This window comes from Typha angustifolia, chromosome 12 (genome assembly GCF_048772165.1).
Source record: "Typha angustifolia cultivar Huaian chromosome 12, ASM4877216v1, whole genome shotgun sequence".
Classification (NCBI taxonomy): domain Eukaryota; kingdom Viridiplantae; phylum Streptophyta; class Magnoliopsida; order Poales; family Typhaceae; genus Typha; species Typha angustifolia.
The window spans coordinates 9,998,227-10,012,071 of NC_133250.1; the positions used below are offsets into that span (position 1 = coordinate 9,998,227).

Below are 13,845 nucleotides of genomic sequence, written 5' to 3' on the forward strand. Positions count from 1 at the left end.
CATATGTATATATCCAGTACGATAACAAGTCAATGCATAATAGGAATTTAGGTAAAACAAGAATCAAGAGAAAAATGATGCAATATAGTCTTCAACCATGTAGTTAACACATGCATACCCATGCTAATCTATGACATGTATACTCATGCTACAGATCAGCTAGACATAAAATTATAATAGTATGATCATTCTAATCATCTCTATTTATCATCATCATACTCATATCCAAGATTAGCCTAATCATATGCATGATAAAAATATGCTCGATTCTAATCATATCTAGATAAATACATATAATCATACTGGAGGCCAAAACATGCATTTATATAATATATAGGGAAATTTGTATATAACACCCTGCATTTTAGCTAAATTTGTATTTACACCCTATGTTTTTACTATTTGCAGATTGAGCCCTATGATTCAATTAATATTTGCAAAAAATACTATGGGTTAGATTTTAACTAACAACGTTTAGGCAGATGAGAATATTCCGTCAAATTTACAATTAATTTTCTTAAATGACGAAAATAACCTTATACTTCTTCTTCTTCCTCTATATTTCTACTTCTTCTCTCTTCCTCTCTTTTAGGGCAGAACCCTATAGCTTCTTCCGATCAAGAAAAGGTAGGATTTTCTCTTCTAACAACTCTCTCTTCTCCTCCTCTATCTTGGGTTTGATATTTTTTTAGATTTCGCTTTAGATTTGGAAAATGGCATAGCTTCGATTTTTGAAAATGGCACAGCTTGGGTTTTAGTTTTTACAACAATTTCACTGATCAAATCCTAAACCTACATCCTATTCGAAATGTTAAAATATGGATTTCATAAATGGCATAGCTATTAGCTAATTTGTTAGGTTTTTAATTGTACAAACCTAAGTTTATAACAACTTGAATTTACAGATTATCCATATTTACAACTAAACATATAAAATTTGTAACCAACCAAGCTTCTGATACTATAAAAATTACACAACTTGTTATGCTAAAAGCTATTATAATCAGGTACAAAGCCATTGAATTAACAAAGCTTCTAATACAATTACACCATAAGATCCAAAATATTAATACTAAGTTTTAGTACAATTATATAGTGGCTGAACTAAATAGTAACTCCAAGTTCAAATTACAAAAATGATTAAATAGCAACTCTAAGTTTAAATTACAAAATGAGTAAATAGTAACTCTAAAAATCCAGCAACTTAGGACCACAACAATACTAATAACCTGCATAAAAAAGAGACAAAATAAATATAGTTCCTACTTTGTGAGACATAAGTAATTATTGAGGCATGTGCATTTTAAAATAAACAATATTTAATAGTACCTATTGGGTACTACGTGCAAAATTATGTATAGATCTAGTGACTGAATTACTCCTTATTCTCATAGTTATGGATGACCCCAACTTAGTAGCTAAAGTTTCCCTTGTACCTCTCCTTCTACTCTGTCTAATATTAATATTTGTAGAATTTTCAGCTACTTGCCCTTGCCCTTGTCCTATTGGCTCTTTACAACTTCGCTTGTTGTGGCCTTTACCACCACAACGTCCACAATTTTTGACTGGCTTCATCACCCCATTTGGCATCCGCTCCTCATTAACACCTCTTATCCTCTTTTTTCTTAGTCTTTCCCTAGGTCGACCTCTCTTAGGAGCATTGACAATTAAATTATCTATGGGTTTTTTCCAATATTTTTTATCTGTCAATGCTGCTATTTTTCCTACATAAGTAGCTTTTATTTTTCAATAGTGAAATAATCATTGACATAATCAGCTACTCTTCGATGAAAAGATAGAATAACTACAACAGCATGAGTACAAGGAAACCCACATAATTGTCACTTTCTACAAGAGCATGTTTGTTCATTCAATTTAATAGTGCATCTCCATTTGCCCCTTGCGCTTCTGCTTCCTTATTTCCAGATCGAAAGATGCTACCAACACCACTAGCCTTTTTACTCACCCATTTAACATATTTAGTTAATATTGGTGTTAGTTTGCCATGCCACATCTTAGCATGCCTTCTGCGGTGATCCATCTTAACCATTAGTTTCTGTCTGATACTGTCTATAAGATCAATATATGACTTCGCTCGATCCTCTAAAATAAACTTATTAAATGACTCTGCACCGCAATTAGTATAGTAGTGGACTTTGGCCATCTCTTGATACTCGCTCCTTGTCCAAGTCTACAATAAAATGAAGAGGTTAGATACATCATAATAATGAGTGAAGTAAACTTCTAAAAAGGTTAATACATCATAATAGTAATAAAACAATATCAATACATCACTAAACTTTGGCTTCACATGCAACATACCTTCTCATTTTGAGCTTTCACCTAATCTCTAGCTAGTTGGGATAAATCTTCTAGTGATTTCATGCAATCCTCCCAAACTGGAGAGACATAAGCTTTAGCAGCCTCACACATAGGCTTCTTGTACACCTTACCAGTGAACTTTCACCTAAAGTTCATATAAAAATGTTTAAAACACACTCTATGCTCCACTCCTGGGAACACCCCATTGACAGCAACATCTAATCCTTTTTGACGATCCAACATGAATGTGAGATTATCTATATTTCCAATACCTTCTTTTAAGCATTCCAAAAATCACCTCCATGTATACACACTTTCAATATTTACTACTGCAAATGCCACTAAAAATATCCCATAGTTTGCATCCCATGCTGTTGCAGCCAATAAATCATCAAAATACTTTTCCTTTAAGTGGCAACCATCAAGTCCAAGATATGGCCTGCACCTTACCTTAAACCCATCTGAACATGCCTTGAAACATAAAAAAAATTTGACAAATGATCCGTCTAAATTATCAACATCAAGTTTGATTATACTGCCCGGGTTTCTTTCATTTAACTCTTTTTGTAGTGCAGGAAAAAACTGAAATGATTTTTCTATATTTCCATATATTTTCTCCAAAGTCATCTCTCTTCCCCTCCATACTTTCCAATAAACGAGCTCAACTTGATATGCATCCTTTAAACGAGCCTTAATAACTTTAGTAGAAATGTCTGGCTCAACCCTAATCCAATCAATTATCTTGTTATATATCCAACTAGCTTTGACAATCTTATTTCCACAAATATTGACAGCCTCACATGTATGCTCCCCTTTCACTGTTTTCACCTGGATTAGTGTGTCACCATGTATAGTTGAAGCGTGCAATCTCCAAGAACACGCTTCTTTAGCACATTTAACAGTTACCCTATGCTTCTCATTATGAAGATAGATCATTTGAAAATGGTGTTTGATTGCATAGTCTCTAAGGGCATCCCTAAACATGTAAACATTGTCAAACATGCTCCCTACTGCAAGTGATGAATCTTTCGCCTCTCGCTCATATGTGTGGATTATAAATTGTTCAACATCATCCTCAGAAGATAAAATATTATCAATTTCTTCATCATTTATAGCAGCATCTTCATCACTATCACTACTAGTAGAGCATTCTGAAACACTTGTGGAAAATTCAACATCATCTCCCAAAATACTTGTAATATCTGTTTCTCCAACATTATCTAGAGATATATTTGGATTGTTTGCCATTGACTTTGCATGTCATTCTCCTAAGGCTTTTGATGAATTTATGCTACGGATCTCAGTACCAACTATAAACATATCAATATGATCTTCAAATTTACATAAATCAATCATTCTAAGAATATCATGATCTGAAAATACAGCATTATATGCTTCCATTGGACCTGGTCTCCTATAATATATACGTAAGGCAACTTCCCTATCCATCTTTGTTTGATCAAAAATATAATCCAATAGATCTATGAAATTTATGTAGTCTCGTTCTATAGTGAATGTTATTTGTCTCCCATTAACATATTTAGATTGTAAAGTACTTCCATTTGTCTTCCATGATCCACCATAGTGGAGCCGTATTATCGAAACATCATCTTCCATCTGAAATGAAACCCATGACCAAGAATAAACAAACTGTTTAATAGTGGAGCCGTATTATCTTGTTAGTATTTTGTTTTTATACAAAATAGTATATATAAATAAGGTGCTAGAAATAAATAAATAAATAAATATATATATATATATATATATATATATATATATTATGAAGGGTATATTTATAAATTTCATGACTATAATTAATGAAGCTAAGTATTACTATTATATGCAAGTAATATTATATGTAAATAATACAATTAGGTGTCTATAATATAATAAACTATTAATTCTACTAATTATAATTAGCTAATAATTATATTACTGAATATATATATATATATATATCAATATAATTAATTTTCTATTTAAACTAATTACATTAACTACATAAAATACTTAGTTAAAAAGGAAAAAAGAAATAAAGCTAAAATAAAACCCCTGACATAGCGTTGGGCGACTTAGCACTATCTGATTGCATACACAGTTTGTCGATGCTTTAAGGCATCTGACGCTTAAGCACCCACGACGCTGTTTTTAGTCCCTTCCTTTAACTCGTAGTGAATTATATCAGATGAGATAAAGAAGCGATCAAGGGCCTTCTACTACTAACGACAAGTTCCGTGATCTTCCGATCAAGGGCATTTCTACTACTATCGACAAGTTTCGTGATCACACCAAGAGAGCTCTGGCAATTTCGCTTTAACGTCGCTGAGTTAGCTTCAACATCTGTGAGTGTAGATCTACCAATAGATAAAAGAACCTATAAAATTTACAGCTAACCGATGTGGGACTAATGTAGTTCTCGCTTCGATTATTTACCTTAATTTCTTTATGTATCTAAATGCTTTTAATATAACTTTTTGGTCCTAAAATCAAACGAAAAAGCCTAATCGAAGTCTCCTACTTAAAATAAAATTCTACCAAATAGAAAATACCCTCTAACACAGCTATAAGTAATAATGACAATTAAACGACTTAAATAAGTCATGAATAATTATATTAGTCCTAGTACGTAGAGACTTTTCCCCATAAATCTAAGATAAGTTTCGTATTGCATGTTCTCCCTATTCTATGTTTCAATTATAAAATTTCTTAATTTATATTTTCTTATTATATTACTCTTGCTTTATTTTTAAGTTAATAAGAGAGAGAGAGTAACACTTTTCATGAAATATCATTTTATCTTTTTCTAAAAAGAAACAATATTATTTTAGAAATTTTGGTATATTTTTAACCCAACGAATAAAATATTTTTTCTTTTATTTTCTTTTATCAGTATTCTATCTAAACAAACTTATCATTATTATAATCTTTTAATAAATTTTAAGCTATCGAAATGGTTAGATTTGAAAATACTTATGATAGATTAAGTTGTAAAGATTAAATAAATTTTTCAATGCATATAAATAATACTAGTTGGAGTTCATATAAAACAGATACGTGCAGAATAGTAAATATAGTCATTACTAAATAATGTAATTAACTTTTGTTCACCGTTTTACCAATATCTTTCTCTGAACTTCAATCGGTATTAATTTATATGCATTAGAAAGTTTATTTAGTACTTCATCTCTCATGTATTTTCAAATTTGATAATTTAAAATTCATTAGAAAATTAAAAACATGAAACAATAATGTAATCCGTTGAGAAATAATATAATATATTGATCAATTATGTAATTCATTACTAAATAACACAATTAATTTTTGTTTACTATTTTGCTTGTATTTTTCTCATATGAATTCTAATCAATACAATTTTATATGCGATGAAATTCTTATTTAAATATATATAACTTTATCTCTCACGATTATTTTTAAATCTCCAGGAACTTAGCGAGATCACTCTCATGGCAAACCATTCCATCACTGCAGCATTTGATGTGAGTAATGTCTACATATTAAGAGCTAAGATTGGCAGTAAACATATATATTTACCTACCTTAGTTTGGAGAAAAATTACTTTGCCCCTTCAACTTATTTTATTTCTCAATTTTTGTAGGCACCTGTTGTGGATGAAGCGCAACATGCTAGCACGATCGATCCACAGGTACATCCTCTGTTGACTGTGAAATAATGCACGGTGCTGTTAATTCTATCTACCGGGGTCCAATCAACGTACTCTAATTCTTGCAGAAATCTTGTTCTTAATTTCTTCTCTTTTGTGTCAACATTATGCGCAGGAAGAATTGAAGTCATTGGTAGACCATGGAAAGTACGTCCTTGCATGCAAGACCCCGTTAATTGTGGCAATTACGAAGGCGTGTGGATCAAGTGTTGTCTCTTCGCTGGCTCTTGTCCCTGAATTTCTCTTTTGGATACTTTGTTGGTGGCGACCTAGTGAGGCCAACAGTAGGATGTACATCTTAACCTACTCATCCAGTGTTTCAGTGATGCTAATGGCAGCCAGTCTTCTCCTTCACCTGGGTACACCATATCTCAGTCTTGGCATATTTCTCTTGACCCCCATCCTGTTGGTCATCTTTCGGATCTTCATGGAAGGCTATCGCAGCGGGTTTGGCTGCGGCGCAAGAGATTACCAAGAAGATGAATCTGAGCTCAAGTTCGCCTCGGATATCTCATCCAAGGCTACTCCTGTCGGCTGTACAGTATTGGCAGGCATAATACTCGGGAACGCTGTGACAATTGTTGTCAAATATACAGTATGTGCCACTTTTCTTGCAATACTCTTTGCCAACTTTGTTATGTTGCTTACAACCATTAAGCCACCACTTGGCAGTCCGAGTAGTAGAAAACTCCTAGTTGCTGTTTTGGAACGCCTCTGTTATATTGTACTGGGGTTGCAAGCATCCACCAATGTTGTCCCCGTTGCTGAGGTTTTGGGCATCTACGGTGTTTTGTTCTCTTTCCTCATTGTTATCGGCAGAGCAGCGTATTGGTTCAAGAGACGATTCATTAACGAAGAAACAAGCAGCGCCGCCTCCCAAGATAATTTGAGAGACTTATCGTTGGTAATCTTCTACTTTCTGCATGCAGTGACGATGCTATTATATTCTCAATATGTTGGGGGAGAAGCCTACAGCTTCCTTCCTAGTCAGATCACCAGCATGTTATTAGTTAGTACTACCTCACTTTCCACATACGTCCTGATGATAGTGCTGTTGCCTTAGAGAGTTAGAGGACATTGCTATTGGATGTAATAAATAGGAGGGTTCTTTTTATTTTTATACGCTTGTATACGGTATACCTCCTCTAAAAGTGATACCTATAGACATATGCTATAAAATATATATTATTTATATGTGCTCTTCTTCCGTACCATTCATTTCTATCTATAGCTCTTCTTCAATACTCTTCCTATCTATCTATTTTTCTAAGGTAAAGAGAAATCTAACAATTAATATAGGTACAATAAGAATATTAGAAATTTAAGTCATATAATCCGTTCAACAGGTTATTACTTATTTCTAAGTCGGCACTATTTAACGAGTTATTTTGTATATAGACCTTCAATTTTTTATTTACATTTATATTCTTTTAAATTTCATATAAATATGTATCTTTTAAATTATTTTTTATAATTAGATTTCTGAGTAATTTATCAAAAAAAAAGACATATATATTCTTAATGGAGAGTAATGTATATATACATATATTATAATAATGGTATTGATGTCTTTTTATAGTTAACTTGCTAAAAGTTTAATTAAATTCTATCTCTTTGATTATTTTCTAATTACTTACATATATCTTTCATTAGTTTATTACTAATCTAAAATAAAATTGATAACAATAGAGAATCAAATTTAAATTGAAGTCTATCTCCTATGAAAGCAAAAAATATTTAATTTAAATTATCTAGTATTAAGTGATATCTCCTATATCAAGGCCTAATCACATATATATTACTATCATATCTAAGAGGGAGAAATCTTAACAAAAAAAAAACGTGTAACCCTGGAGTTAGGCACACGTAATTTAATTTTCTTTACTAATATATATTTTTTGTACGTAATATGGTGTTGGAACTAATACCAAGAAACCAGTTTGGGTATGAGAATTGACTTTTATAGATATTAGACTATGGTTGTAAATTTTAGAGGGGTATTTGATCTTGTGAGAATTAGTAAGCCTTTCAGCACTTTTGGTTTGAGTATGATGAGAATGGTATTGTTGCTAAATACTGGTTGATTATCTCTGAAAATCCCATGAATGATATTTCTTGAAACTTAAATAGAATCAAGTATAATATGAAGAGGTGGAACAAAAATAGCCTTGGTAAAATTGAGAATACTGTGGATGCTGTTAGTAGCAAAATCAACATGTTCGAATCTAAGGACAATGATCGGCCCTTAGCCTAAGTGATTCCCTAGAGCTTCAAAAATGGCTGCAACACCAAATCTTTTCATACATCGACTATCATCTGCAGAAGACGGAATCATATTGTCTTTACTTAATGATGATAATATATATGTTGATCACTGGAAGGGTATTGTTGATTGCTTCTCTAATTTCTATGCTAGAATTTGTCCGTATGATAATGATGTTAATACTAATAATATGTGGCATGTGTTGCCTACTATTGACCCTTTATGAAATAATGAGCTCACCAATCCCTTAGCCTATAATAAAATCCGCAAGACCCTTTAGTCCATGGCGGTGGGGAAAGCCTCGGGATCGGATGGGTATCATATTGAATTTTATAAAAAATTATTGAAATATTACGGAAAAAGATATTATGAGGAGTTAAATTTTTTTTTTTCAAATTTCTAGTACTTTACCTCTTGGTTGGGGCAAAACTCATGTGGCTCTGATTCCGAAAATTCTTAATTTTCTTTCGAATTCATTCACTTCGACGGCTGGTTTTGAACACCGCGTCACCTACACCTATTTCATCTTCTTTCACCAATCAGCGAGAATGGAGGAATATTCAGTGAAATAGCGACTCCCTTTCCTACGTAACCGCAGATCTTTTTCAATGGCTGTGAATGATTTTAGGCCCGTATCTCTGTGTAATGTTTTTTATAAGTTGTTGGCTAAACTGTTAGTTGATCGGATGAAACCCTAGCTTTATGGCTTGGTGAGACCTAAGCAGTTTGCCTTTGTGGTGGGGAGATCAATAATGGATAATACTATTTTAGTTCAAGAGTTTGTTCAATCTATTCACTATAGTAAGCGGGTAATACCCGCATATGATAATCAAGCTTGATATGGAAAATGCTTATGTAAGAAGGTTATTCTTGCTGTTCTTAATGTTATGGGTTTTGATAAGAATTGAATCAACAAGTATGAATCTCCTTAGATGAAGAGTTCTTGCGGACTGAGATAGGGGGATCCGCTTTGCCTTATATTTTCATTCTTTGTGCTCAAGTTCTTTCTAGTTTGCTGAATACAGCTATGAATGAGGATCTTTTGGATAGTTTTCAAATTATGGATAACAATTATCACATAATGTTTGCTGATGATATTCTAATTATTACTGAAGCAAATTCTTTCATTATTTGAAATGACATTTTAGACAAATATTTTACTCTTACAAGCCAACGGGTTAATAAGAACAAATCAGCGTTTTACCCCCCTACTTGGGCCAGTTCAACCCTAGGTCAATCTATGGCTAAATACTAGAACATAAGTTAGGGGAGGGGGTTCCTTTCTCTTACTTGGGGGGGTCAATATCCACCCCAATTGCATTCCCTAAAGTTAAGCACTTTCATCATGTGGTCTCCAGGGTCAAAGGGAAGCTTGCAACCCTGAGCCAGGCGAGGCGAGCTACCCTTATCAAACTGATGATTCTTGCTATCCCTACTTATGCCATGTGTAGCCCGGCTCTCTCACGGTGCTTGATAAGGTAGACAAGATGGCTAGAACCTTTTTATGAGGGAAAGGTGAGTCTACTAGGGGTTTTCATCTCATTGGTATGGATAAGTGTTGTTAAACGTGTGATAGTGTTGGTTTAGGCATTAGGCACCTCTGGAATGTGTGGCAGGCTTTCGAACTACACTTGGGGTTGAACTTTACGTTGACTACAAATTGGAATACGAGTAGGTAGATGTAGGAAGGAGATCACCTGACAAAAGAAGCAGCAACTTTGTGTGGCATATGGATGGTTTGAAAAGCTAGGAATGAAGAATTACTCCCTGAAATTCCAAATTTTGGTTGACCTCAGCCAAAACTATGGACGCCTCCCCCTAGCAGCGTTCTGAAGCTAAACTTGGATGGTTCATATTCTACTACTGATGGATCATCTAATTTGGGCTTTGTAATCAGGGACTCGACTCGGGCTAACATCCTATCTGGGGCCTTAAAAGGCAAAGCTAAAGACCCTCTGTTGGCTAAAGCAGTATAGTTTGAGCTGGCTTGATGCAACCTTTGAAATGCAATCTCTCCGGTTCATCGTCCAATCACACTCATAATTACTAGTCTCCTTACTCAAATCCAAGAAGACTTTCCTTTGAACATCTCTCACTGTTATTGGAAAGCAAACTGTGTCGCTAATACACTAGCTAATCGAGTGAGAACCCAATCTTTCTCTATAGTTTGGTATATTACCCAAACTTCTGATTTATCTACTCACTTGTATAGTGATTGTTTTGGTATTTGTTCACATACCTAAAAGCACTTTTGCCCCTTTTTTTGAGGTAATAAATACCTCTCTTCTTACAAAAATTAGAGGGGTATTTAAGTATTTGTCTACTTATATTAAATAACTTTTCAAGTTAAATATCAATAATAATAGAAAAAAAAATAAAAGTTCTCTTAACTAAGAAACCTATCAAACTAGAATACAAATTTTTTTTTCATCTTTTTATGTTTAAATTATTTAAATTTTAACGGTTAGAACTAACGTCAATGATGTCCATTCAAGATATTAAGGATTTTAAAGATTTTAAAGTATATATATATATTAAGAGGTATTGATATAAAGAGGGATATATAAGTAAATAAATGATTTGAAGGATATATATGTATGTGTGTAACCGAATCTGATTCGGTAAGATAATAATATAAAGATTGAATTATATCCATTTAGTTTGTTGGGCTTAGACTTAATTTCAAATAGAAAAGGTTATTGCAATATTCAAATCCGGTCCATGTATTATCGAATTACATCAAACTCAAATCAATCATATAATATAATAGGCCAAATTCTTATTCCTCATGAATAACTAACATACGGTAAAATAAAAGAAAACATAATAATTTTATTCCAAAGCAGCAAGTCATAGATTCGACATTACATTATGATACTAAAAGCTGGACCACAATACTAATATAATCTCATCCAATACCACACACCAGGATTATTTACTGTTCGAGTTAGTCGGATCGTAGCAAATTAAGGCCGATAATATGAATTTGGTTACATCCCTACGGTCCTATAAATTTGGGGATTTTTTAAATAACACACTATATTTTTATATTTTTATGATTAACAAGGATTATATAACCTAATTCCTTTTTTCTAATAATATATATATTTGTTAACCATAAATTTCAAAACAACTGTCTGTACGATTAACGCCAGATGACCAGGTCTAGAGAAGAGGTGGGTTGGGTTCAGAGAATTCCTATTTGCTTGACTATCCAGAATTGGCATATTTATTTTCTAAAATCAGATACGAAATTGTTTAGAGAAGAGAGAGAGAGAGAGAGAGATGAGAGGATTTCCTTCCATGTTGGTCTTCCTCTCAGTCCTACTGTCCCAAGTCCCAACTCCGGTGACGAGATCTACTCATCTTCCTCTCTCTCTCTCTCTCTCTCTCTCCCCCACAGTGGCTTTCTATGTTTGTCTTTCTTCACCTACGGACGGAATAAAAAATAAAAAATCAAGGGAGTAGGATGCGTACTCTTCATTTGTAACATAGCAAAGATATATGCACGATGAGTTGGTTGAAGAAGTCTGACCTGAGGAGCTCTCCATCGGAAAACCAGCATCCTCGTCGCCCCGATCATCGCGATTGCTCAAGTCTCCCAAACTATAAGCCAAGTGATCAACACCGGAGAACAATTAAAGGAAGTAGATAGGTACGTGTGGGTTGGGATTAATTCTTCTTTGTCTGGTCCCCCTATAGAGTACATATTCCTCCAATAATTTTGTCGGGCTTTCCGTGATTCCTCTATAAAAAGAGATTTTTATTATAAAATAATTATGTTTATGTTCACTTATATTTTATAATAAAAGTATAATCATTATTTTTAATGTGCTATAAAATAAAAAATATTTTTTATTTTTATAAAATTATAATGAATACTTATTTGATTTAATATAAAATAGATTGATGATATAGATTTTAGGAGTAAATTAGTAATTTGGTTAATGTGTGATGGGAGATATAAGTTTGATAAATAATATTCGTATTATAGAATAAGATTATAGTATGGAATAAAAAGTTGTATTCTAGAATAATAAAAATATTATTTTCAGAATAAAAATGCGCGCTAATTGTGGAATAGCAAGAGAGGTTGTTGTTGAGAGGCTTGATGTTGAAATTGATGTCTAGTGTTAAGCATTCTTAGGCACAAGATATATAGGTAGATAGTATTTATTGGTAATCATTCCAAAAGAATGAAAATGGTGATTAGTCCATTACCAACCCTAATCATTTCAGCCAATAATAATAAGAATTAATGATGCTCTGCAACGTAACCAACGGAATAGAGAGAGAGAGAGAGAGAGAGAGAGAGAGAAAAGAAGTTGTTAGAGTAACAATAGTACAGCAGTAATTCCAATAACTAATGCTTACTCCAATAGCCTCGGACGAAATCTCATTAACCAACAGGAGGGGGAAGCAATAAGACAGAAGATTTAACACCGATTATGGCACACAATTACGTAATTAAAACGAAAAAAAAAAAAAGAAAACCCAATCGTGAAGAGAAAAATCTTGACCGTGAAAAAGGGAAATTAGAATGATGAGAATTAGCAAAACGGAGTAGCGGAGAGAAGAGAGAAGAATCATTCAAAATCGATCTCCAATGAGGCAGAGCAGTAGCGCCGCGAGCCCGAGATCCCCAGGAACCCTAGCGTCTACCTTGGAGAGAATCATAAGCCAAATACCGAGGCAAAGCATCAATAAGATGAAATCACGTCTATTAATTGCTCCTCGAGGAGAAGGAGGTGAAGGAGGAGGAGGAGGATTCATGGGGAAAGATGTGATCAGATCCGACATCGAGAGCACCACTGTCGAGGCTCCTACTTGGAATAAGAGCTCTCGATCGAAATGAGCAACACCAGCCATGGGAGTGGGAGTTCAATATTGCTGCGATTCAATGTCTTCTAGGGGGGGGGGGGAGTTACCACTAGTTATATAAATGGCTTTTGGGAGACGCGTCTAATCTTATCGTTCTTTTTTTTTAATTAAAAAAGAAAGGATCTTACTCAAAATAAATACAGAAGGTAGGATTATTATTTTATTTTTAAAGGTATACCTTCTTTCTGATTTCTCCAATCCCTTCTTTGACTTATTATTCCATTCTCTTTCCCTCCAATTTTCTCTATTAATATATGAGTTAGGCCTTATCTAATATCGCGTAGGATTGTGTTATAAAAATTGAGTACTCGAGATTATAGAAGTTTTTAGAGTAGCTTGAGGGCGTAAGCAACGCGGTCTGAGTGTGATTAGCTACTCCCAGAACGCAGCTTCTTACGAAGTTCACTAAACAACGCCATTGGTATTTACGTCGACTTCTTATGGCATGCAGTGCGTGTTTACAAACCATCTTCGCTTTTTGTCAAGGCAGTCAATGGTATTTCCTCTTAGCATAAACTGGACTATCGATACGTGAGCAACTGCCATTGCCCACAACTTTTTAGTCAATCCAGCTATTTAGGAATGTAAGTCTTGAGGCAGGAAAGGATGCAAAGGGGCGGATCAGTCCGTATATAACCACAAGGGAAAGGATACATAGCCTGCAAGCAGCGAGGAATAGGATACATCATACATGGTG

At 33.8% G+C, this 13,845-nt stretch overlaps 1 long non-coding RNA gene across 2 annotated transcripts; it reads right to left on the bottom strand.

Annotated features, from left to right (window-relative positions):
- Nucleotides 1-1,180: 1,180 nt before the first annotated feature.
- On the bottom strand, nucleotides 1,181-13,172 carry LOC140771870 (uncharacterized). 2 transcript variants are annotated; one of them, XR_012106225.1, is made up of 3 exons: nucleotides 11,803-11,938; nucleotides 5,879-11,697; nucleotides 1,181-2,191 (listed from the first exon to the last, which is right to left on the bottom strand). It is a non-coding gene; the product is annotated as an uncharacterized lncRNA (long non-coding RNA). The 2 variants fall into 2 exon arrangements; XR_012106224.1 differs by lacking the exon at nucleotides 1,181-2,191 and having other exon boundaries at nucleotides 5,788-11,697; nucleotides 11,803-13,172.
- Between the last annotated feature and the right edge of the window lie 673 nt (nucleotides 13,173-13,845).